Genomic DNA, 25,475 nt, shown 5'->3' with positions numbered 1-25,475 from the left:
AAGATTGAACTGTTTGCTCTCAATTCTGGAGGTGCAACAAGAGGGGGGCACAGGTAAAGAGAGGAGGTAAGTGCAGAGATATAGAAGATGGAGGTGCAGAAAGAGAGAAGAGGGAGGTGCAGAAAAAAGAAGAGGAAGATGCTGAAAAATAGGAGAGGGAGGTGCAGAAAGAGAGAGAGTAGAGTGCAGAAAGCAAGAAAATAATCAGAGCAACAATGATGAATAAATCACAGAAAGTATTTGAAAATTATGCACATCTGTGTATTCTTGTCATGTGTGTAAAATGTCTGAGTGGGATGGCATGAAAGTTTATCAGTCTAGTATGTACTGTTAAGACATGACATTTGAGCATGTTAGTCTAAAACCTGTTTTAAAGATGATACTGAGACAGTAATTAGACTGTAGACGTATAGAGAAACATTAAGAATGAATGAGTGTTTTATTTTCTTCATCTTTTTTGTCTTTGTGTGAGAGAATGTTTGAAAAGATCTGAATGCACATCCATGTGTGTGTTTTTGCAGTTTTGCTCTGCGTGTGCACAATTTTGGAGAGACAGCATGGAGGTGATTTAGTTTTGTATGAACACTTAAGAGGTGTGAGTGGATGAGTACGCTGGTGTCTGCCGTGCATCCTCGATCCTTTAAATATTTTTGACTGTGAAGTCATGATATCCTCCAGACTTTATACACAAGTTATTCATGAACCGTAAGAGTGTTTAAATTTCCTTTACGTGTGTGTTAGTGTTACAGTTACTAGATCCTCATATACACCCATGTATGTCCTTTTTATTAAAGTTTTACTCCATGCATATCAAAGGTTTTAAAGACAACAAAGAAGTTTATCTAATATATAGATTAAATTTTGTGTATTTTGATTCCTAATAATGTTTTTAACAAGATTTAAAGACATAGATAAGACTGCAGACATGATGATCATTAAATATGAGATCATTTGAGCTTCTTTTGTTGGTTTTCTCCACATTTATAAGTCTAAGGGCCTCTGTGGTTGTGAATATTTTAATAGATCTACAACATTATGAATCCATGTTTTTATCAAGTCTCACATCGATTGTTATCACTCTAAAAAGTATCATGAAGAGATTTTTGTGAGTATGTTGATATCAAACATCCTTTAAAATTATTGACCATGATTTCAAGTCATTAAACAGACATTAGATGCACAAAAACATCAAATATAAAAGTTCTTGTTCTTGTTTTGTTTAATTTTTGCATGCTTTTGAGAGGGTGTGTGAAAACTCTTCATGCACATCCATATATTGTTATGTCCATGTTTGTTTTACAGTATGTGTAAGAGATTTCTGAGACAACATTAAAGTTTACCACGCCTACATACGTAGATTTAAGAGGCATAAATGATTGCATTGGTCTCAATTTGATTCTCGTTTCCTTTTAATATTTTTGACCATGATGGTAAGTCATTGATCAGACTTTAGGCACATGAAACAGAAGAAAATAAGAGTGTGTTTGAGTGTCTTTTTCTTCCTTTTCTGCATGTTTAAGTCTGTGTGTGAGATGTCCATGTTTTTTAATTTTTTGCACTGTTGTGTGTGTGTTGGTGTCAAACATGCATCTAGTGTTGTACTAAAGACCACACTATCTGAGACCAAGACTTGAACGAGACTAGAGTGCACCCAGACCAAGGCAAGACCAAGACTATAAAAAATCAATTTTAAAAAAACCTTGACAAGGTTGAACAGTTAAAAAGCAATTTTCTCTTTAATTTCAGTTTTCTTTTTTATACATTTTGCGGATAAAAACAAGGTGTCTCAACTCTCTCAAAGCACATCCAAAAATCTCAAATCTTAACAAATATGTTCAACAAAATTCTTGTAAAAAAATAATCCTTGTATGTATTTAAAAGTCACTGAAAAGTCCAGAATTATTTTAAGTATCTGAAAATGAGACGTTTATCTAGATTTGTCAGGTGCATGAGGCCTGTGAAGTGTTCAGAGGTATTTCTGACTAGAAATAAGATGGACTAATATCTGAGTTTTTGCAGGTGTAGCTATTTGTTGTTTTAGCAAGTGCTTCTCCTTATTGTCACATGAATAAAGTCGAGGAATAGCAGATCAGTAATGGTCTCGAACGGTCTTGATGGAAAATCTTGAGTCCAGCCAGTCCTAGACCCGAGACAAGACAGAGTAAAATGCTCTCGAGTGCGAGACAAGACCAAGACATTCAAAATGTGGTGTTGAGACTGGTCTCAAGACAAGACTGTTCTCGAGTACTACAACACTAGCAGTTCATTTATTATTATTTACAGTTTATTTTTAAAATTTTTAACATGATATTGAAGTATTGATCAGCCTGTAGAAGAATGAGAAACATAGAAACAGTAAATATGAGAGTGTTTGAGCTTCTTTTGCATATTTTCATGTGTCGATGTGTAAGAGTGTAAGAAAGGATTTTCATGCCTGTCACTAAGTTCCATGTTTTTAGGGTCTTGCATTGTGTTTGTGTTGAGTAGAAGAAAAAACAAAGTTTGTTGCTGTAATATGGGATATTATTTATTTCTAGGTCTCCAACATGTAGACATTAATCAGATTTTTGTGCAGGATATTCAGACATTAATCAGACTTTACACACATAAAAAACACTGAATATGAGAGTGTTTTGGCTTTTTTTGTTAATTTTCTGCACGTTTGCCTCTCTTTCTGTGTGAGTTTATAGAAGGGTGCGTCCGTGCTTTTGGAGCCTAACATATTTTTTTTAAATATCTAACAGAAAAAGTGAAAGTTTATCAGTTTAACATGAATGTTTAGAGGCATGAGTGTGTTAGTCCTAAATGTGTATCTTAGTTACTTTAAATGTTTTTTGACAAGACATTAGACATTAATCAGACTGTAGACACAAAAAGATAATACATATGAGAGTTTTTAGGCTTCTCTCTATGTGTGTGTGAAAAATCTTTATGCACATAAGTAAGTCTCCATATTTATAGTCTTATATTGAGTTTGGATGTTTTAGAATGGAGGTTAATCACTGTGATGTGTGTTATTCAGAGGTGTATGTTAATATCTTGGTCTCAAACATGAATTTTAATTCCTTTTCAGAAATTTGAACATGATGTTCAGACATTAATCAGACTGTAGATATAAAAGGAAACATCATTTGGGCTTCTTTTGTTCTTTTTTCTGCATGTTTTTGATTGTTTAAAAAGATGTAAATGCATATTTATATAGAGTATATCTCCATACTTTTTTAGTCTGACGTGTAAAAATGTTTCAGAGATAAAATGTAGGTCTGTGAGTTCAGTTTGAACTATTAGAGATGTTAGTGTGAGTGTGTTAGTCTGACTTCTTTTAAATGATTTTGAATTTTATATCAAAACAATCACTTTCTAGCACATAAAAACAAAATTTGAGAATATTTGGGCTACTTTTTTTTGCATTTTTATATCTTTGTGTGTGAAAGTGTTTAAAAAGATATACCTTCATGTTTTTGCACTGTGTGTGTGTGGAATTATTTAGAGAGCATGGAGCTCTATCAGTGTCTGTCACGATGTGTCTGTCATCACAATGCTGAGACAATAATCAGACAGCCATGTGAAACAGAAACTTTGAGAGTGTTTGAGCTTCGTCTGTGTATTTTGATGTAAGTGTTGATGTGTGAGAGAGTGTTTGAATAGAGCTTCTTGCAGATCAGTTTGTCTATATTTCTAAATCTTACAGTTTGAAATGTTGGGGAGACATCATGGAGGTTTATTACATATGGTTGTGTTTGAGTGAGAGTGTCATCCCTTAATGTGCATCCTTTTCCCCTTTAATACGTCTGAATGTGATGCAAATTATCAATCAGAAAGCAGACATATGAAAACAAATGTGAGACTGTTTGAGCCTCATCTTTATGTGTGTGTGAGTGTTAGTAACATAGATGTCCATACATACACATTCATATGTATTTTGGGGAGTTTTAAAATGTGTGTGTGTGGGGGGGTGTGGGTGTGTGGGTGAGTGTGTGTGTGTGTGTTAAATGTTTAAGAGACTGTATATAAACATGTTGGCTTTTACAATAATTTGCCTGCTATAATAAAGGCTTTTTTTAGTTTTCACTTTATTTATTATTATATATTTTCGATGCTTGGAGTGTCTGGTTTCTACTCTTTATAAAACAGTAGAGAGGTGTGTTTTCTCTGTGTGGACGCTGATGTTACTGGTGTGATCTTTTTCACTCTAATATGTGTGATTAACCCTTAGAGGTCCACTGGCTATTTTGCCAATTTGTTAATTTTCTTTTGACAAAATAAATCACTCAGAAAAAGTATCAGATAATCTTTATTTGGATAGCACTTTTCATAAATTGAAATGTAGCACAAAGGGCTTTACATAACAGAAAATTAAAAGAAAAATACATGAGTTCACCCCCCCATCCCTCACCCACTACCCCCATCCCACCCTCTTCCCCAATCTGTAGTCCATATATAACGTTGGCACCTATGCCATAAATAATGGATTCCTTACAAACAGGTGCGTACCAATGAAATGCTTTCTTAAAATTCAGAATGAGGAAACAATGGAAGTTAGGGTAGAATCTTAAAACAAGTTGACGTTAAATGAAATCAAACAGAATGAGAGGATACTAAACTAACAATAAAAACAAAATAGAGCTCAATAGACTGTATAAAATAAGTATAAAACACAAAAAGAGAACTTAGTAAAGTTATGATAAGAGGATAAACTATTAAAAGGCGATCCTAACATTAAAATATAGTGAGGTAAAACCTAAAACACAGACAAAATTAAGATATAAACTAAATTTTACTTAAAAGCCAGGCTAAATAGGTAGGTCTTGAGTTTGCTTTTAAAAACTACAACATTAGGTGCAGAAAACTTAGAACACGTAAACCATCCTCATGTTTGGGATAAACTTTTTCAGCACTTCCTTAACTTTCTAAAAAGGAAAACTATGTTTTTTAAGTTTAATTTACTGTATTATATATAGGGCCTCCAAAAAGCACAACACCCCACAAAAAAATTGTTGTGTAGAACAATATATTGTACAATATACTGAAATTATGAAAAAATACCAGTGTCAGTCCTGTACAGCATGGTCCACTGTCCCCTATATGTAACATCAATTTTTATACCAAATTAAAATGATCATATTTCCTGTTTTACTTGGGCTATTGACATCAAATGAAAAGTGAAAGAAAGCTTAAAGCTCATGCTTTCCACATGAAGTGATTGCAATGCAAAATGTTGCTTTGTTTTCATGCTTTCATGTGACAAAAGCAGCACATGATGAAATCATGCAGGCATGATCGTTGACCCCCTAAGATCCACGGTGTTTTTGAGTAGTTTGGTTTTAAAATGTGTGTCTTGATTTCTTTGAATATAAAAGACCAGGATGTAGAGAACAGATCAAGACTGTAGAAACTTGCAGAAACATTAGAGTAGAAAGTCATTTTGTGAGTGTTTAGAAATATTCAAATGCATAGTCACATTTGTATTTTTTCTGACTGTTTCATCTGATTTGTGTCCTAGATATTTTAAAGATAATGTCAACATTTATGGCTTATATGTGAAGTAAAGTGTGAGTGTGTGTGTGAGAGTTACTTCATCAGATGTAAAAGTATATATAGATTCCTTTTTTATATTTTTGACCACAATGTCGAGGTATTAATCAGACTGTATAGGTATTAAAAATATCAAATCTGAGTGTTTTTGCTCCTTTTATTTTGTTCTCAACATCTTTATGTATGCGTGTGTGTGTACATGTGTTTGTGAGTGTGTAGGAAGATATTTATATGGAGCCACATCTTCTGATATTTTCAGAATTTTACAGACATTTGTGTACAAAATGTTTTAGGGATGATGTAGAAGTTTAAGCCATCTATGGGTAATTTATTTTTATTCTTATTTATTTATTTTATGTGGGTGTGTGTAGGTGCTCTGTATGCATACTCTGTCTTAGTCTTAGAAATGTATCTTGATTATTTTAAATATTTTAAACGCATTATGAAGACATTAATGTGAATTTTATGGACATAAAAAAAACTTAAGATACAAGAGTGTCTGGGTTCTTTCTGTTTCATTTTTGTTGCTTGTTTTTGTGAGTTTATGTGAGCATGTTTGAAAAGATCTTCATCTGCACCACTATACGTCCAGGGTTTTTGGGTTTTATAACATTTAGAGGTTTATCAGTTCTATAAGGAGGTGTGTGAGTGTGTTGGTCTCAAACATGCATATGCATCATGCATAATCATGTTACTTTTCATAGTTTCCACAGACGGCAGGCATGTGTAAAAACACATTTCATGTGCTGTTCCTGACTTTTGAGTTTTTATTTCTGCATTTCTGCTTGCATGTGTTTGTTTGTGTGCTTTAATAGATCATCATTCCTATCCATGCATGTTTGCATTTTTGAGTATATCAGTGTATTTGTGTAGAGTTTATCAGCTTAATATGTTCAGTTAAAAGGTGAGCGTGTGTCTGTATTGACCTAGTGTAATATATTTTGTGTTTTGCATGCTGATGTTAAATAACTTCATGCATCTTCATATATATCTGTACTTGTTTAGTTTTATTCAGTGTGAATGTAAAATGTTTGAGTGACAACATGAAAGTTCATCACTTAATATTTATGATTTTAGAGGTGTGAGTGTATTTGTCTTAAATGTGCATCTTTATTCCTTTGAGTAGTTTTCACAGACTGCAGGCATGTGTAACAAACCATTTCATATGCTGTTCCTGACTTTTGAGATTTTATTTCTCCATGCATGTTTGCATTTTTGAGTAAATCAGTGTATTTGTGTAGAGTTTATCAGCATAATATGTTCAGTTTAAAGGTGCGTGTGTGTCTGTTTTGACTTAGTGTAATATGCGTCTCAAACGTGCATCTTTATTCCTTTGAATAGTTTTCACAGACTGCATACGTGTTAGAAACAGCTGTTTCTTGCTTTTTTAAGTTTTATTTCTGCTTACATGTGTGTTTGTAAGAGTGTTTTAGCTGATCTTCTTTCCTGTCCAAGTATGTCTGTATTAGTTTAGTTTTACACTCTGTGTTTGTGTATACAATGTTTCAGAGCCAACTTAGTGGTTTATCAGTGTAACATGTATGAGGTGTGTGAGTGTGCATGCATCCTTATTCCTTTTAATAGTTTTCCACACACTGCAGACACACGTGAAAAATAAACATTAAAATCATGATATGCTTGTGTGAGAGTGTTTTAGAGATCTTCATTTTTGCAAGTAACATTTTGAGTTAACAGTGCGTGTGTCTGTGTGTGGGGGTGGGTGTGTATGTGTGTGTGTGTGAGGCGTTAGGGTTTATCAGTGTGATATGTTCAGTTAAAAGGTGAGCATGTCTGATCCCTAACGTGAATCTTAATTCCTTTCAAAGTTAGAACAGGATGTGGAGACATTGCTCAGATTGTAGACACTAGAAAAATGTTATATATGGGAGTTTTTGGATGTATTTTGTTTAATTTTTTCCTCATATATACACACCTGTATTTAATAGTTTGTCTCTTTGCTTGTGTGAAATGTTTGAGTGACAACGTGGATGTTTATCACTGAATATATGTGATTTTATAGGTGTGTAAGTGTGTTTGTCTTAAAGATTTATTGTGATTCCTTTCAATAAATTTGACCACAATGTCCGGACATTGATCAGACTATAGACACATAGAGAAATGTTTGATATGAGGCTGTTTGGATTCTTTCTGTTTCATTTTTGTTGCTTGTTTTTGTGAGTTTATGTGAGCATGTTTGGAAAGATCTTCATCTGCACCACTATACATCCAAGGTTTTTGTGTTTTGCAGCATGTAGACGTTTATCATTTCTATAAAGAGGTGTGTGAGTGTGTTGGTCTCAAACGTGCAGCTTTATTCCTTTCCATAGTTTCCACAGACTGCAGGCATGTGTAAAAAAACAGTTCATGTGCTGTTCCTGACTTTCAAGTTTTTATTTCTGCATGTCTGCTTGCATGTGTTTGTTTGTGTGCTTTAATAGATCATCATTCCTATCCATGCATGTTTGCATTTTTGAGTAAATCAGTGTATTTGTGTAGAGTTTATCAGCATAATATGTTCAGTTAAAAGGTGAGCGTGTGTCTAGATTGACCTAGTGTAATATATTTTGTGTTTTGCATGCTGATGTTAAATAACTTCATGCATCTTCATATATATCTGTACTTGTTTAGTTTTACTCAGTGTGAATGTAAAATGTTTGAGTGACAACATGAAAGTTCATCACTTAATATCTATGATTTTAGAGGTGTGAGTGTATTTGTCTTAAATGTGCATCTTTATTCCTTTGAATAGTTTTCACAGACTGCATACGTGTTAAAATCAGCTGTTTCTGCTTACATGTGTGTGTTTGTGTGAGAGTGTTTTGGCTGATCTTCTTTCCTGTCCAAGTACATCTGTATTAGTTGAGTTTTACACCCTGTGTTTATGTATAAATTGTTTCAAAGCCAACTTAGTGGTTTATCAGTGTAACTTGTATGAGGTGTGTGAGTGTGCATCCATCTTTGTTCCTTTTAATAGTTTTCACAGACTGCAGACACACTTGAAAAATAAACATTAAAATCATGATATGCTTGTGTGAGAGTGTTTGAGAGATCTTTATTTGTTCATGTAACATTTTGAGTTAACAGTGTGTGTGTGTGTGTGTGAGGCGTTAAGGTTTATCAGTGTGATATGTTCAGTTAAAAGGCGAGCGTGTCTGTATTGGTCCCAAACGTGAATCTCAGTTCCTTTAAAAGTTAGAACAGGATGTGGAGACATTGCTCAGATTGTAGACACTAGAAAAAAAGTTAAATATGGGAGTTTTTGGGCATATTTTCTTTAATTTTTTCCTCATATATACACACATCTGTATTTTATAGTTTTTGTCTTTGCTTGTGTGAAATGTTTGAGTGATGACGTTGACATCGATCAGACTACAGACACATTGAGAAATGTTGGATATGAGACTATTTGAGCGTCTTTTGTTTCATTTTTTTCCATGTTTTTGTGTCTGTGAGAGTGTGTAAGACTGTTCAGATTCCCTGCATTTAAATACAGACATGTCCATCGTCTGAAATGCTTTAGAGATCATGTGGAGTCTTAACAGTCTAATACGGACAAACATAATGACTTTGTTAAGGTCTCAATGGTGTGTCTTGGTTCTTTTAAAGAGTTTTAAAGATCATGGAGATATTGATCAAGGTGCAGGCGTGTAAAACTCAAATATGAGTGTGTTTGGACATAATTTTTTCACTTTTTCCTCATATATACACCAGTATTTTATACAGTTTTTGTCTTTGCATGTGTGAAATGTTTGAGTGACGATATGGACATTTATCACTGAATATATGTGATTTTATAGGTGTGTAAGTGTGTTTGTCTTAAATATTTATTGTGAATCCTTTTAATATATTTGACCACAATGTCTGGACATTGATCAGACTTTAGTCACATAGAGAAATGTTGGATATGAGACTGTTTGAGCTTCTTTTGTTTCATTTTTTCCATGTTTTTGTGTCTGTGAAAGTGTGTAAGACTGTTCAGTTTCACTGCATTTAAATACAGACATGTCCAACGTCTTTTAGGTTTATGATGTGTGTCTGGAATGCTTTAGAGATCATGTGGAGTTTTAGCGGTCTAATATGGACAGACATAAGGACTTTGTTTAGCTCTCAAGGGTATGTCTTGATTCTTTTAAAGAATTTTAAAGATCATGGAGATATTGATCAGGGTGCAGGCATGTAAAACTCAAATATGAGTCTGTTTGGGCTGATTTTGTTACTGTTGTTTGCATAATGGTGTGTTTGTTAGTATAAGAGTATTTAAACAGATTGTCATGCTCACCCTTGCACAGTTAAAGTCTGTATTTTCTGAATTTTACAGCATGTGTGTATGCGTTTATTCAAAGTCAGTTTATCAAGCATCTAAAACTTTAAACAAAGCTGAAAATATATTATAAGGGTTTAATGTTCTTTTAAAAACCTATTTAAATTTGTTTAAATTTCATTCTGCACAATTCTGGATTTGCTGACTTGCTGTAATGATCATTTTCATTACAGTTTATTGTGGTTTTGAATCATCTTGCATCAGAACGAGAAATGTTTTTAATATTAAACCAACCCTAAATGACTTTAAATCGGTATAAAAAATATTAGAAACACCAAAAATTACTCTCCCATCTTTAAAATAGTCTTATAGTTAAGTTAAATCTTTTCTAATACATCTGACGTTTATGTTTTCACCTGTGTGATTGCAGAAAATATAAAGACAGATACTACGTAGTAGTAAATCTATTCCAGCTTTTAAAATGGCAACTGCTGTGCTTAAGGTGCAAGTATTTAGATATGAGGAAACTTAAATATTCAGCGTCTGCTTGTCAGTGTGTGTTAGTCATTTACAACACGTGATCCATCAAAAATCTTCCAAAAGCAGGATAAAAATCTGCACTTATTTGATAAATTTCCATGGGATTTATGTCACATTTTGCAGAGTGATACCTCAAAGCTGGGTCATTAAAATCAGCTGTGTTAAAAACAGCAGGAGGTTTTTATTCAGTGACCATTTAACGGCAAATAATGACATTTATGAGCTGAACACAGATTTAGTGTCTCACACACTTCATTCCCACATGTTTTAGTGTGTTTTCTGACTCTGTCCATTCCGTCATTGTGTTTAAGTGTGTATTTGTCATAGGAAAAATCCACTGTATAACTTTTTTTTTTTTTTTTTTTTTTTACAGGAGTGTGTTTTTTTGTCTTGCAGAATAAAAAGAGTGATGTGACGCAGCCGTTGAGTGAAGCAGCAACACAAAAACAAACACAGGTAAATCAAACCTTTCCTGTTATGTATTCCACATACTAATCATTATTAAAAACAGATTTAGTGTTTTTTTTTAGAATAGAAATATATTGATTATTCATTTTCTTTTTAACATTTTAGAATAAAAGATAAGATGCAGGCAAACAAATTGAGTCTATCTTTATTTGAATAGCGCATTTCATACACAGGGCAACACAGTGGGCTTCACAATTTATCAATCAACTTTTTCGTACAGCGCCAATTCATTATGAATGATAAACCACAGCACTTTACAAAAGGAGCAGTGCAGACTGTACTCTGTGTTCACTTACTTACAAAGATCTGACATTATTTAATGAGGGATGCATGACACTATCAGCATAATACCAGTATCTAAAGATAATAGCTCAGTTCATCTACTGGTGTCAGCAGGTCTGAACATTTTTGCTGATATTTGTGGCGAATATATCAGTCGTACATGTTGGCAGGATGCACCAATGCACAACAAGGCCTCAGCCTATAAGAAGCATAAAGTTAATGGAGTTTTAAGGAAAAAACTTTTGCAAATTTTTGTCATTATCCACAAAAATGGCAGTAAAAAAGCAAATAGCAACACGAGAATACTTTCAGTAATGACTTGATTCTCATAGTCGGTGTTAGACAATGGAGTATCAGCCTCTATGTCATTTATCAGATTAATCAAAGGTGAGGGCTTTCAAAATAAAATTAAAGAATACAGGTAAACAAGCAGCAACAAACAACAAATAAGGTCCATAGAACTTGTCAATGTCGAGACACACAGACCAAAAAAAATCCGTTTAACCCCTTCACTCTTCAAATTCATCTGTTAAATTTCCTTGAAAATGTGTCTAAGCTATCCAAATGCTTAGCATGTTTCCCCAAAGCTGTCCAATAGTTTAATCTTCTCATTTTTAACACAGTAAAGTTTAATGCCAGTCCTTACTGCTTGTTTTAAACATAACTAAACATCTAAGGTTGAGTTTTCTCAACCACTGTTTAAATAAAACTTTTATAAATGTTCTGTAAGGACTTTCTCTTTTACTCTACATGGATTTGGATTTTAGTGTCTTTTGTTGGATGAAGAGTTGGTTTGTTAGTTCTGTTTTTCTACATTGTATTCAGATGCAGGTGGGAAAAAACTCAACTTATTGTCTATTTTTAACAATTGATAACTGACTGATAAGAAAAACTAAATCTTTGCATCACATAATGAATTATATAATGTCTAGAGAGTGTGTGAGAGAAAATATCCATTAAATCCTCTGTCCTTTAAGTTAGAGACCCACTAAAGCTCTGATTTCTGTTCTGTTCTAACACACACATTATTTTAAACATCATCTTCTGCAAAGAGTGCATATGTCTAATTTCTGTGTCACAATGTCTCATTACACTTATATATATATATATATATATATATATATATATTATCCAGAGATATAAAAAGCAAAAATAAAGCCTGGGTTGTTTGTAAGACGTTTAAAATTTATAAAACTAGCCCAGTTTTTCTCTTGATCATCTTGAATTGAGGAATACTAACTAATTTAGGTAGTACAGCTCATTCTGAATCCCTTCACGTGTAAAATTCCTCTTCCCTCATTGGCTGATATTTTTACTTACTACAAACAATTCATGCTTTGTTTTTGGTCCTCATATCTTGAAATAAGATATTTATCTTGCCTTGAAAGGTGAATGTGGATTAAAATAAGTGTAAAGGGATATTTATGTCTCAAAATTTGCCAAAACTTGAGGTTTTGCAGTGTTGATGAGATAAAATAAGGAAAATGTGATTGCATGACAGCGAGAGGAGGACATCAAGACGGTTTTACCATTAGGCAGAGTTAAGTAGAGGCCTCAATCCATAGGATGCCTTGTGCTCTAAATGTGAATAAAAATTATTTTAGTAATGAAGATGGGTATTTAGAATGAAAATAAGGGGTATGGAGTGCATACAATTGGCTAAAAAACTCCCTCAGCCGTCTCTACTGAGGTTCAAGCCCCTCAAAAGCCCCACTAAAACTTCATGTCATGCAAACTACATCAATTTAGATCCATAAGGAAGAAGAATTATTGCAGGAAAAATGATAATGCCCCTATAGTGAACTCATATTATTTATCTCTACAAGCTACAGCTTGATTTAAGACATGTTGAACTGAGATGCAGAGACTTTGAATTCTATTATTACTCATATAAGAGGTGATGAGAAGGTACTGCTGACTCACATTTAGTTGTACCCATACTGTGGTCATGTTACTTTGTTGATTAGAAAGAAATGCCTCACTTTGCTTTCTTTAAACCAATTGGAGAAAGGCCTTTTTTTTCCTACTCAAAGCCCTCAGAATTACCTAAACCATCCCCTGATTATGACAAAAACACACAATAAAGATTACGGTGATGCATGGATGATGAGGACAGGTCTGGGAAAGGAAATAGGATAGAAAAATAACCAGTGTTTTTGTCGGAAGTGTGTTGTGATTTTTTTCTGAAGTGTGAGCAAGAGATATCAAAAATGTATCTGAGGATGCCATTAAGAAGAATGTACAACTTCCTCCTTTTAATAAAAACATTTAAAGGTGAAATTGTTTAAAATAAAAGTCCATACATTTTGCTGGAAAAAAAACAGTTGAGAGTTAGTTTAGGCATCTGGACATGACACCAGTTCTACCAAATGTTTTCCAAATGTTGCTGACACATCTGTGCAATTTAAACAACGTGAAGGAGCTTGTCTGCAATTTTTCATAACCAAAGACAGTAAATCACCCACCATGGGTTATTTGGGATTTATAATTGCAGACAAACACACCTCCTAAATAGTACAAAAACATTGGCAATATATTACCATATATTTGTCATTATTTTTAAATACTGTGTTTCAAATGACAGTATCTTCATTATTTTAATTAAAGATGGTATCAGAGAGTACTTAATATACGTCACACACATTTTTAAATCAAAAAACAAAGAGAGCATTGTAAGAGTTGTAAAAATATGTTTGCAATATTTGGGAAAGTGGGTGAAACTGTCATAAAGTAAGGGTCTCTAAATGGTCCCAACATACTTGTGCACTTTAGACAGCATGCTGGACTTAGCCTGCAGTTTCTGATAACAGAAATTACCCAATACTGTATGTTTAGGATTTAGAATTGAAGATATAGTTCTACACATGGGCGTAGTACAGGGGGGAAAGGGAAAGGGTACTGATTACCCAGGCCCACAGTAGGAAGAGCCCTTGAGAAACCTGCAATGAAAAGTGTTTCTTTTTTTATTTATTTTTTACTTAGTGTCATTATTGAATCAAAAGCAACTACATGAATCCGTCAACAGACTGAAATCTGTATCTAACAGAGTGAAATAAAACACTGAGGATCCCCTGCTCCTCTCTTAAAAATGTCCAAATGGTGTAGTCAAGCACTGTGAAATAATGCAAGTAAATCAGATTTAACCATAGTAAAAATATTGCTCTTACATTGGATAATGACTCAAAATTGGTTGCATGGCTAGCTGGTATAGGGGGGGCCCTATGTAATATTCTTTCTGGGGGCCCAAAATCCCTAGCTATGCCCCTGCTCCTACACACTACCTAAATAGTACAAAAACATTGGCAATTTTACCATATATTTGTCAAAATGCTCTTTATTTTTGAATACTGTGTGTTTCAAAGGACAATACCTTTATTATTTTAATTAAAGACGGTATCAGAGAGTACTTAATATTTGTTACTCACATTTTTAACAAAAACAAAGAGAGCATCGTAAGAGTTGTAAAAATATGTTTGAATATATTTGGGAAAGTGGGTGAAACTGTCAAAAAGTAAGGGTCTCTAAATGGTCCCAACATATTTGTGCACTTTAGACAGCATGCTGGACTTAGCCTGCAGTTTCTGATAACAGAAATTACCCAATACTGTATGTTTAGGATTTAAAATTGAAGATATACGTCTTTACACTGGCTTAATTGTACAAAAACACTGTTAATATTACCATACCATTACCAATATTACCATATATTTGTCAAAAAACTCATTAATTTTGTATCTTTCACAAAAACAAAGAATGCATGGCATGAATTGTAAAAATATGTAGGGTACATTTGGAAAAGTGGGTTAAATGGGCAAAAAGCAAGGGTTTCAAAATGTTTAACGTATCTGTTTAATTTTGACCATGTGCAGGAATTTGCCAGCAAGTTTTGATCATTAGAAAAAATAAATTAGCCAATATTGGGTGTGTAAAACTTCTATTTCTGCTGCAGTGGTATAAAATAGGCATTAATACCATTATAAATGTACCTAAATTTAGATTAAATGAATAACATGATAATTCTCCATTAGACGGAACAGTTCAAATAGTTTGGTGGTCAGTTAGCACATGGATGTTAGTGGTTCTTCTTGTAAACAATCTTTTTATTGAAAATTAGGTGTGGCATCTATTTTTTCAGTCATATCAACAACTGTGTGCTTACATATAATATTGTCTCACCAATGTGATGATGCATTTTAAAACCTTAGAGGAGTTTGTCTTACAAGTACGGAGTGTAACATTTGCAGGACACTGGAAAATGTGGGCTATTTTGAGGAAGCCACATGTGTAAAATCTAGGGTTTCCTTTGTTATGTGCATTTAAAGGCTAAAGTCTTTCAAAATAAAGCTTTAATATATGTTGGAATTACAGCAGTCTACGCTTACTTATATCTGTTATTTGGTGTTATATCTCAGTGATGTTTGTCAGACATATTCAAAGACTTACAGGCAAGATAATAGCAATTAAAAGCCTTAAACATGTGTGTGCTGGTGTTAAACTAAGGCTCCTGTCTTGTCTTTGTGTTCTCAGGTGCAGCTGCTGTAGTCTCCTCGTTTTCATAGGATGGAACAGAGCTAAAGGTGTGTATCAAATTATGAATCATGAATGTTATTCTTGGTGATATTGTTGAAAGCATTGTTGAAACTTTTAAGGCTTTAATGTGTGAAAATGGGCTGAAAATGGTGAAAGAAGCTGCTAGAAAGTAAAGTTTGTGTGGGAATTGTTTTGGAGGTTTGATTTAGCGTTAATGTTGCGGATATTTGAAGTGTGAGATGAGTCAGAACAACGTGTTATGGTAAAATGCAAGCGCCTGAAGACCCAACCTGTTGTTTGTTAACTGGAAACAAGTACAGCATGGATGGTGTTTTGTGCAGCGGTTGTGCAGCCTTATCTTTGTTGAGACGTTTATCAAATGATATAAACATTCACTTTTGGCATCAACAAAAACGGCAATAGAAAGTCTCCAAAAGCCACTCTCGTAGCTCCAGAAATGCAAAAACAGATACGAAAAACTGAAGTAGTCGTTGAGCTACATCACAGAGTGAAGCCATGATTTTAGCTAGCAGGGATAGAAACGTAACAACTCTAAAACACTCAATAACAAATTGATGTCGTCACAGAAATGTTTGATATTGATTTTGAAGATTCTCACTAAGATGTCACATAGTTAAAAGCACTTTTTAGCAAGATAAACGAATTTATTTTTAAGTTTCTAACGAAGCTATTAACAGCCAACATGAGCAGCATAGTGCATGCTAGCAACGATATACGGGGTTTGACGTGCTCGTATGCAGGGACGCTCGTGTTACAAAGTACCAGTCCCAGTGAAAACTCAGAACTTATTATAACTTTTCACAGTTACGTAGGTGTTGTGCGTAAAGGACATGACAGTAAGAGTTGTGGTTTTATTTGTGTATGAGGCTCGTTAAGATGAAAAGGCAGTGAAACTCTCCCGCCCATAACTTGCATTAGAGAGGCTGAAAGGAGAGGGTTAGAGGGTAGTTGGTGAGTGTCGCTGTCCACTCTGGGGGTGCTGAAATGTGCGTTTCAGCACCACGGAGATGGACAGCGACACACAACAGAAAACACAAGGGTTTTGTCACAAAATGTGTATCTGAAGTAGAAAATTTCGATCTTAGATTAGAGGTAACTTGTTTTAAAAAGAGGGGTGATATAAACGCCACTTTGGATGTGTGTTTTAATACTTATCAGTGTGAGGAAAAAGTGCAAACACTGCCTCATTGGGACTTTTTTTCTCCCTTTATTTATTTTGCCCCTATGTTTTCCACCTGCTTTCATGAATGGTAAATTAAAAGAAATGTAGGATATATTTTTACTTTAAATAAGTTAAGAATACGACATTAACACTGTGGTTGGTGCCGTTTATTCTATGTTTTTGTGCGTAATTTTTACCTATAAAAACTGTATCACATAGTACATGCTCCGATCATCACTAATACCTTTTAGGTTGTCCTATTGCCGGTGTGAGGCTTTTTTTTTAGCACGGGAGATTAAATATGCCAAATGCTGCTTTGGTGTGACTCTTTATGCCTTTTAACTGACTTGAAAAAATAATCGTTTCATGACAAGTATAAATAGATACGTGACCTCAAGAGAGTTAAAGAAACGCCATTAACACAGTGGTGGGAGCAGATTATTTCAAGCCTAAAGACAAAATTTTCCCCCAAATTTTAACATATTAAAAGGTTATTTTTCTGAAAATCAGTGATGACTCTCAGGATGTGTTTTCATATTTTGTGCGTTTGAGCACAGAGGGGAAGGGGTGCAAAACTCTTGTTGTTGTGACTCCTTTTTGTCCCTTTTAACTATATAGTTCCCTTTTTCAATCACTTTCTTCATGATGAGTAAATTAAGAGGAATACAATATATAATCTGTCTTTAAAGGGAGCAACAGTGCACCGCTAACACAGTGGTGGGGGAAGTTTATCCAGTGCGTAAAATACGTAAGTCTCCCTCTAAAATCCGTACTATTACAGTGTTATTTCTTTGATAATCAGTGATGCCTCTCAGGATGTGTTTCTATATTTTGTACGTTTGAATACGTTTGAGCACAGAGGGGAAAGTGGTGCCAAACTCTGAGTTGTTGTGACCCCTTTTGTCTCTTCTCTTCTTGTTTTTCTCTCTTTAAAATGACTGCTAACACCATTTGTATATTTAAATAAATACACGAGGATATCTGACTTTGAGGGGGATAAAAAGGCATCATCACCACAGTGGCTGGGGCAGATTATTCAGTGCGTAAAAGACAAAAGTTATCCCTCAAAATTAAGGTGTATTATTGAGTCAATTCTTTGATAATGACTGATGCTTCTCAGGATGTGTTCCTACATTTATACGTTGAAGAAAATGCGGCACAGAGGGATTAAAGGGTGCCAAACGCTGCCTTATTGTGTCTTCTTTTCGCCCCTTTTTAACTTGATCAATCTCGCTTTATAATCACTTGTAGTGTTATTTGTAAATTAAAAGAAATACAAGATATAATCTGACTTTATAGGAGATAAAAAAGATAGCACTTAAACAGTAGTGGGAGCAGTTATTTCTGTGTGTTGCTGTGCGTAATGAACGATGGTTTCAGGGTGTGTGTGGGGAGAAAATGGGGCTAATGTTGACTCTGATAAGGTCGAACAAAGAGTGTGTGTTTGTGTGTGCTGAGAGGAGGGGGCAGAAACTTAAATGTGAGAGCTGCTCTGTCTTCCAGAATTTCGGAGAGGTGGAGTGTGTGAGAGAGAGTGTGTGTGCTGAGGGATGTCGATACTGGGAGGAGTGAGCAAACTTCCAGTGCAAACAAGACACACACAAAAAGGGGGGATTTAGATCAACAAAGGGGGCTGTAGTTGTTGCAAAATTTGCTGAATTAATACCGGAAAAAAATGTGATTTTATTACATCGTGTGTGAGTGTTTGTGATGAAAATATTCTCACACACCTTGCGTTTAAAGAGGCGCAGAACAAGCTGTATGTATGATGTATTTGGGCTCTTTTTCTGCACTAGTGAGATCCTAAAAAAAAGTAAACACGTGAAGGGATTACTTGAATTTGCTTGGAAGATGTGCAGGACTAAATCCAAATTCTTCTCTCTTGTTTTCAGCTTTTGAGCTGCGAGGGCACGACCGAGACGTGACTGTGGACTCAGATATGAGTGAAACATCAGATATGAGTGCGTAAAATGGTTGTAGTTAATTGTATATTTTTGGAAACACTTAGGAACCCAGTGAAAAATCATATCATGATAACTACTGTGCTACAATAGTTTGAGTGTGTGTGGAGTGTTTTTATTATTATTAAAGTTCATGGAAATATTTGTGCGTAAAAATGTGCCATATTCGAGGCTGCATGTTTTTAAATATGGAAATATGATTGTGAAATGTAAAATCGATAATGTCAAGAGAATTTTGAGGTTTATTCAGTTAAAGATGACTTATTTAAAAACATTTGTCCTTGTATATTGCGACTGTTTTTGCCACATATTGACAAAATTACTGCTAATTTCACCCTCTTTGATGTTGTTACACAACTTGCTGCTCCTTGCTCCCTCTCGGTGTCACGCTGTCTTCGATCCTCCACTTGTGTCAAAAAATGCGAGCGACTGCATGATGCCAGTCAGCGTTTGGACACATTTTTATACTCTTGTTTCTCTACTGAGTACATGACAGTCTTTGCTTTATGCAGCACAGCCTCGGTTTGTTAGAATTTCATGTTTAGTTTTGCTGTGTGTGTGAGGGGAAAAGAGAGGCAAGGAGCATGGCGGCAGGAGGAGGGGGGATGGAGGATGTTGGAGACTAAAAATGCAGTTGCAAAAAAAAAAAAAAAAAAAAATCCTTTCTGGGTCGGAGACAGTACACACAGATGAGGAGGGAGTCGTGACAGCTGCTTGTGCTGAAACATCCAGAGCGTGCAAACATGACCGTGTTATTCATGTGCGTAAAAATGTTGGAAAAACTCATAATAAAGCGATGTTAAAACACATTTCTGACTCTGTGTTTATGTAAGGCACACATCACATCTCTGCTCCCCCTCCTCAATGTTTGGGATGAGGAACTTACTACGATGGGGACACTCTCGCGAGAGTTTGGAAGGCATGGCTGGGGATTGTAGTTTTTCACCGCAGTTACACATGCAGCAGCTGAGGCTGGTTTGGAGGGGGTTTGAGGAGCAGCATGGGGAGATCCAAGCGCTAAGATGTCTCTCTGTGGCTGTTTCCAGGTTTCTTTATGAGCTATCAGCAGCATGATGCGGACTGAATACCAAAAATAGAAGAGTGAGTCATGGCGAAGTGGGAGCTGGCTGACTAGGGCTGGGCAATATGGACATACCTCAATATTTTGCTTCATGGCAATAAATTGCACATATATCAGGATTTTTAATGTAAAGATTAACAAATGTCTGTTACAATACCAGAATGAGCCATTTTGATATGACTGAAATAAAACTGATACCTGTTGGATACCATGGCAACAGGAATAGAAGGCACCTATATTGGACTTTTGCTTTGAAATCATAAAAAAGCAGGAAAAATGCAATACATAGTTTTATTGGTACAAAATATTGGCAACATTTCCTGACTGACAAACTTTTCATGTGAAAAAATGACAAAACCAGAGTCATACTGAATCCAAATGAGCTAATTGTCCAATAATTGTCAATATTGGGCAATTTTTCATTTTCAATGATCTAAAATTGCCTACAGACCCCAACTCACTTTCAAGATTGTACAAAAACATTGGCAACATTTCCAGGTTGTCAATACTCTCTGAAATTAATTGAATCTGCAAATGATCAGTGACATCAAAAAGTGCAAAAGCTTCACAATCTTCTGTTGCTTTTATAACCAAATAAAGAGAGCACAGTCTAAATTGCACAAATATGTTGGCAACTTTTGGAAAAGCAAGTGGAACTAGCAAGGCGAGGAGCATTCCTTGATTCCATGGCATCAAAAGCAATTTCTTAAACTTTAATTATCATTAAACCTGAAGAAACTCTGAACAAAGTACTGTCTGCATTGCACAAATATGTTGGCAACATTTGGAAAAGCAAGTGAACCTGTACTCTTAGAAACCATGAAAACAGAAATAGAAGTCCTAGATGCCTGTATTTTGCAAATTTTCATTTTTCATCAATGCCAAAGTCCTAGACACCGAATACTGGGCTTTTTTTCAGCTCCTAATCACAGAAAAAATTATGATCAAATGTCCAACACACTTATCTTTATTGTGCAAAAGCGATGGCAACATTTTCTTAAATGAAGGTTGTCAACATTTTCTGTTCTTTTAAAAGGTTTTTAAAAATGAGCAATTCTTAGTTATTTGGTGGTAATGGTAATGATTGGCGGTGATCTTCAGACATATTCTTAACCAAATAGATAGAAAGCAGTGTTTAAATTGCACAAATATGTTGACAACATTTGGAGAAGCACGTGGAACTGGCAAGGAGTGCTTCTTGATACCATGGCAACAGGAAGAGAAGTCCTAGACACACAATAAAGGACAATTTTTCAGTTTAAAAATTGCAGCCATATCCCCTGCTCACCATCTAAATTGCACAAAAACATTGGCAACAATTCCTTTTTTAGAGATTGACAACATTTTCTGAACTTTAAAATGTATTTTGTTAAAGATACATTTTTAGTTATTTTAGTGATTGTTGATTATCTTCTGGCATATTTGTAGTAAAAAAAAGGGAACACTGTCTAAATTGCACAAATATGTTAGCAACTTTTGGAAAAGCAGGTGGAACTGGCAAGCTGAGGCGCATTCCTTGATACCATGGCAACAGGAATAAAAGTCCTAGACACCCAATGTTGGGCAATGTTTCATTTCTAAGTTTAAAAAATTGCAGCCATATCTCCTACACACCATCTAAATTGCTCAAAAGCATTGGCAACAACTCCTTTTAATGGATGTTGTCAACATCTAAAGCACATTAAAATGTGGTTCTCAAATGTACAATCATAGTTGTTTTAATGATGGGGGATTTTAGCCGTCATTTTATCCAAAGAAAGAGCATTGTCTAAATTGCATAAATATGTCGGCAACATTTGAAGGAGCAGGTAGAAGCGGCAATGAGTGCTCCTTGAAACACTGGCAACAGGAATAGGAGTCCTAGTTACCCAGTATTGGGCAGATTTTCAGTTCCAAGTATCAGAAATTGCAACCACATTTTCTTAACGTTATATAAATTATATAGATTGCATAAAAGCATTGGCAACAATTCCTTATAAGAGGTTGTCAACATTTTTGCACTTTTAAATGTGTTTCAAAATGACCAGATCTTATTTTAATTATCAGTGATGATCTTCAGTACTGTTTTTAACCTGAATAAAAGAACACTGTCCTGTCTAAATTGCACAAATATGTTGGCAACATAAGAAGCAGGTGGAACTGGCAAGGAGTGTTCCTTGATACAATAGTGACAGGAGTAGCAGTCCTAGAAACCCAATATTGGGCAGTTTTTCAGTTCGTAGTTTCAGAAATTGTGGCCAACTTTCTTAACATAGTATTAATTGTACAAAAGCATTGGCAACATTTCCTCTTATGGAGGTTGTCAATGTTTTCTGTTCTTTTAAAAGTGTTTCTAAATGATAAAATCTTATTTTAAGGATTATAATGATTTTCAGACATACTTTATCAGAAAAAAAGAGGGAACTTTAAATTGCACAAAAAAGTTGGCAACATTGGGAAAAGGTTTCCTTCGCAACTTGCTGGCTGTTTGTCGGTCTTTGCAAAATATGCATTATGTACGTATGCACCTGGGTGTAAGTGTTGACCATTTCCACCCACTTTTTTGAAATGTTGCCAACTTATTTGTGCAATGTAGACCGATTGAAGGACATTTCCTTATGACTGTGATAATTAGAAACAGTCTGACACCCAGTACTGGATGTTTAGAACTTCTTAACATAGTATTAATTGAACAAAAGCGTTGGCAATATTTCTTCTAATGGAGGTTGTCAATGTTTTCTGTTCTTTGAAAAGTGTTTCTAAATGATAAAATCTTATTTTAAAGATTGTTGATGATTTTCAGACATACTTTATCAGAAAAAAAGAGGGAATGCACCAAAAAAGTTGGCAACACTGGAACAAGGTGTCCTTCGCAACTTGCTGGCTTTTTGCCAGTCTTTGCAAAATATGCATTATGCACGTATGCAACTGGGTGTAAGTGTTGACCATTTCCACCCACTTTTTTGAAATATTGCCAACTTATTTGTGCAATGTAGACCAGTTGAAGGACATTTGCCTATGATTGTGATAATTAGAAACAGTATGACACCCAGTACTGGATGTTTAGAACTTCTTAACATAGTATCAATTGTACTAAAGTGTTGGCAACATTTTCTCTTATGGAGGTTGTCAACGTTTTCTGTTCCTTTAAAAGTGTTTCTAAATGATAAAATCTTGTTTTAAGGATTATTGATGATTTTCAGACATACTTTATCAGAAAAAAAGAGGGAATGCACCAAAAAAGTTGGCAACACTGGAACAAGGTGTCCGTCGCAACTTGCTGGCTTTCTGCCAGTCTTTGCAAAATATGCATTATGTACATATGCAACTGGGTGTAACTGTTGACCATTTCCACCCACTTTTTTGAAATATTGCCAACTTATTTGTGCAATGTAGACCAGTTGAAGGAAGTTTGCCTAAGATTGTGATAATTAGAAACAGTATGACACCCAGTACTGGATGTTTAGAACTTCTTAACATAGTATTAATTGAACAAAAGCGTTGGCAATATTTCTTCTTATGGAGGTTGTCAATGTTTTCTGTTCTTTGAAAAGTGTTTCTAAATGATTAAATCTTATTTTAAAGATTGTTGATGATTTTCATACATACTTTATCAGACAAAAGTGGGAACTGTAAATTGCACAAAAAAGTTGGCAACACTGGAACAAGGTGTCCTTCGCAACTTGCTGACTGTTTGCCAGTCTTTGCAAAATATGCATTATGTACATATGCAACTGGGTGTAACTGTTGACCATTTGTACACCCTTTTTTTGGAAATGTTGCCAACTTATTTGTGCAATGTAGACCACTTGACGGACGTTTGCCTATGATTGTGATAATGAGAAACAGTATGACACCCAGTACTGGATGTTTAGAACTTTTATTTTCGTTGCTGTGGTATCAAAAAGGATCCTTGTCAGTTGCTTTCAAAATATTGTCAACATAATCATGCAATTCAGTCAACATGCCTGCAGTTTTTAAGATTAAATCAATAGGTTATGTAACATGGGTGTTAGGGGCTTCTAACTTCTTTGCCTTATTATCAAACATGGATCAATATCATGTGATTATTGATAATAATATCAATGCTGATTGGCTCGTATAAATATAGTGGTTATTGCCCATTTAGACAAAGGTTTTTAAGCAGATTATCCTGTGGTCAGTAACCCTGTAACTTTAAGAGTTACAGGGTTACTGTAACTCTTAAAGTTACAGTATGTCTGATGATTTTCAGACATACTTTATCAGAAAAAAAGAGGGAATGCACAAAAAAAGTTGGCAACACTGGAACAAGGTGTCCGTCGCAACTTGCTGGCTTTCTGCCAGTCTTTGCAAAATATGCATTATGTACATATGCAACTGGGTGTAACTGTTGACCATTTCCACCCACTTTTTTGAAATGTTGCCAACTTATTTGTGCAATGTAGACCAGTTGAAGGAAGTTTGCCTAAGATTGTGATAATTAGAAACAGTATGACACCCAGTACTGGATGTTTAGAACTTCTTAACATAGTATTAATTGAACAAAAGCGTTGGCAATATTTCTTCTTATGGAGGTTGTCAATGTTTTCTGTTCTTTGAAAAGTGTTTCTAAATGATAAAATCTTATTTTAAAGATTGTTGATGATTTTCATACATACTTTATCAGACAAAAGTGGGAACTGTAAATTGCACAAAAAAGTTGGCAACACTGGAACAAGGTGTCCTTCGCAACTTGCTGACTGTTTGCCAGTCTTTGCAAAATATGCATTATGCACATATGCAACTGGATGTAACTGCTGACCATTTCCACCTACTTTTTTGAAATGTTGCCAACTTATTTGTGCAATGTAGACCACTTGAAGGACGTTTGCCTAAGATTGTGATAATTAGAAACAGTCTGACACCCAGTACTGGATGTTTAGAACTTCTTAACATTGTATTAGTTGTACAAAAGCGTTGGCAACATTTTCTCTTATGGAGGTTGTCAATGTTTTCTGTTCTTTTAAAAGTGTTTCTGAAAGATAAAATCTTATTTTAAAGATTGTTGATGATTTTTAGACATAATTTATCAGAAAAAAGAGGGAACTGTAAATTGGACAAAAAAGTTGGCAACACTGGAACAAGGTTTCCTTCGCAACTTGCTGGCTGTTTGCCAGGCTTTGCAAAATATGCATTATGTACATATGCAACTGGGTGTAACTGTTGACCATTTGTACACCCTTTTTTTGAAATGTTGCCAACTTATTTGTGCAATGTAGACCACTTGACGGACGTTTGCCTATGATTGTGATAATGAGAAACAGTATGACACCCAGTACTGGATGTTTAGAACTTTTATTTTCATTGCTGTGGTATCAAAAAGGATCCTTGTCAGTTGCTTTCAAAATATTGTCAACATAATCGTGCAATTCAGTCAACATGCCTGCAGTTTTTAAGATTAAATCAATAGGTTATGTAACATGGGTGTTAGGGGCTTCTAACTTCTTTGCCTTATTATCAAACATGGATCAATATCATGTGATTATTGATAATAATATCAATGCTGATTAGCTCATATAAATATAGTGGTTATTGCCCATTTAGACAAAGGTTTTTAAGCAGATTATCCTGTGGTCAGTAACCCTGTAACTTTAAGAGGTTCTCAGTGTAATCAGTCTTTTAACTGAGCATTAT

At 34.8% G+C, this 25,475-nt stretch overlaps 1 long non-coding RNA gene across 1 annotated transcript; it reads left to right on the top strand.

Moving 5' to 3' along the window:
* Positions 1–10,709: 10,709 nt before the first annotated feature.
* LOC121514444 lies at positions 10,710–19,126 on the top strand. The gene is made up of 3 exons (XR_005992299.1): positions 10,710–10,792; positions 15,614–15,663; positions 18,692–19,126. It is a non-coding gene; the product is annotated as an uncharacterized LOC121514444 (long non-coding RNA).
* Positions 19,127–25,475: the final 6,349 nt, after the last annotated feature.

Source organism: Cheilinus undulatus, linkage group 9 (genome assembly GCF_018320785.1).
Source record: "Cheilinus undulatus linkage group 9, ASM1832078v1, whole genome shotgun sequence".
NCBI lineage: Eukaryota > Metazoa > Chordata > Actinopteri > Labriformes > Labridae > Cheilinus > Cheilinus undulatus.
The sequence above is the reverse complement of the archived record's forward strand: the minus strand, read 5'-3'. Positions and strand labels throughout refer to the sequence as shown.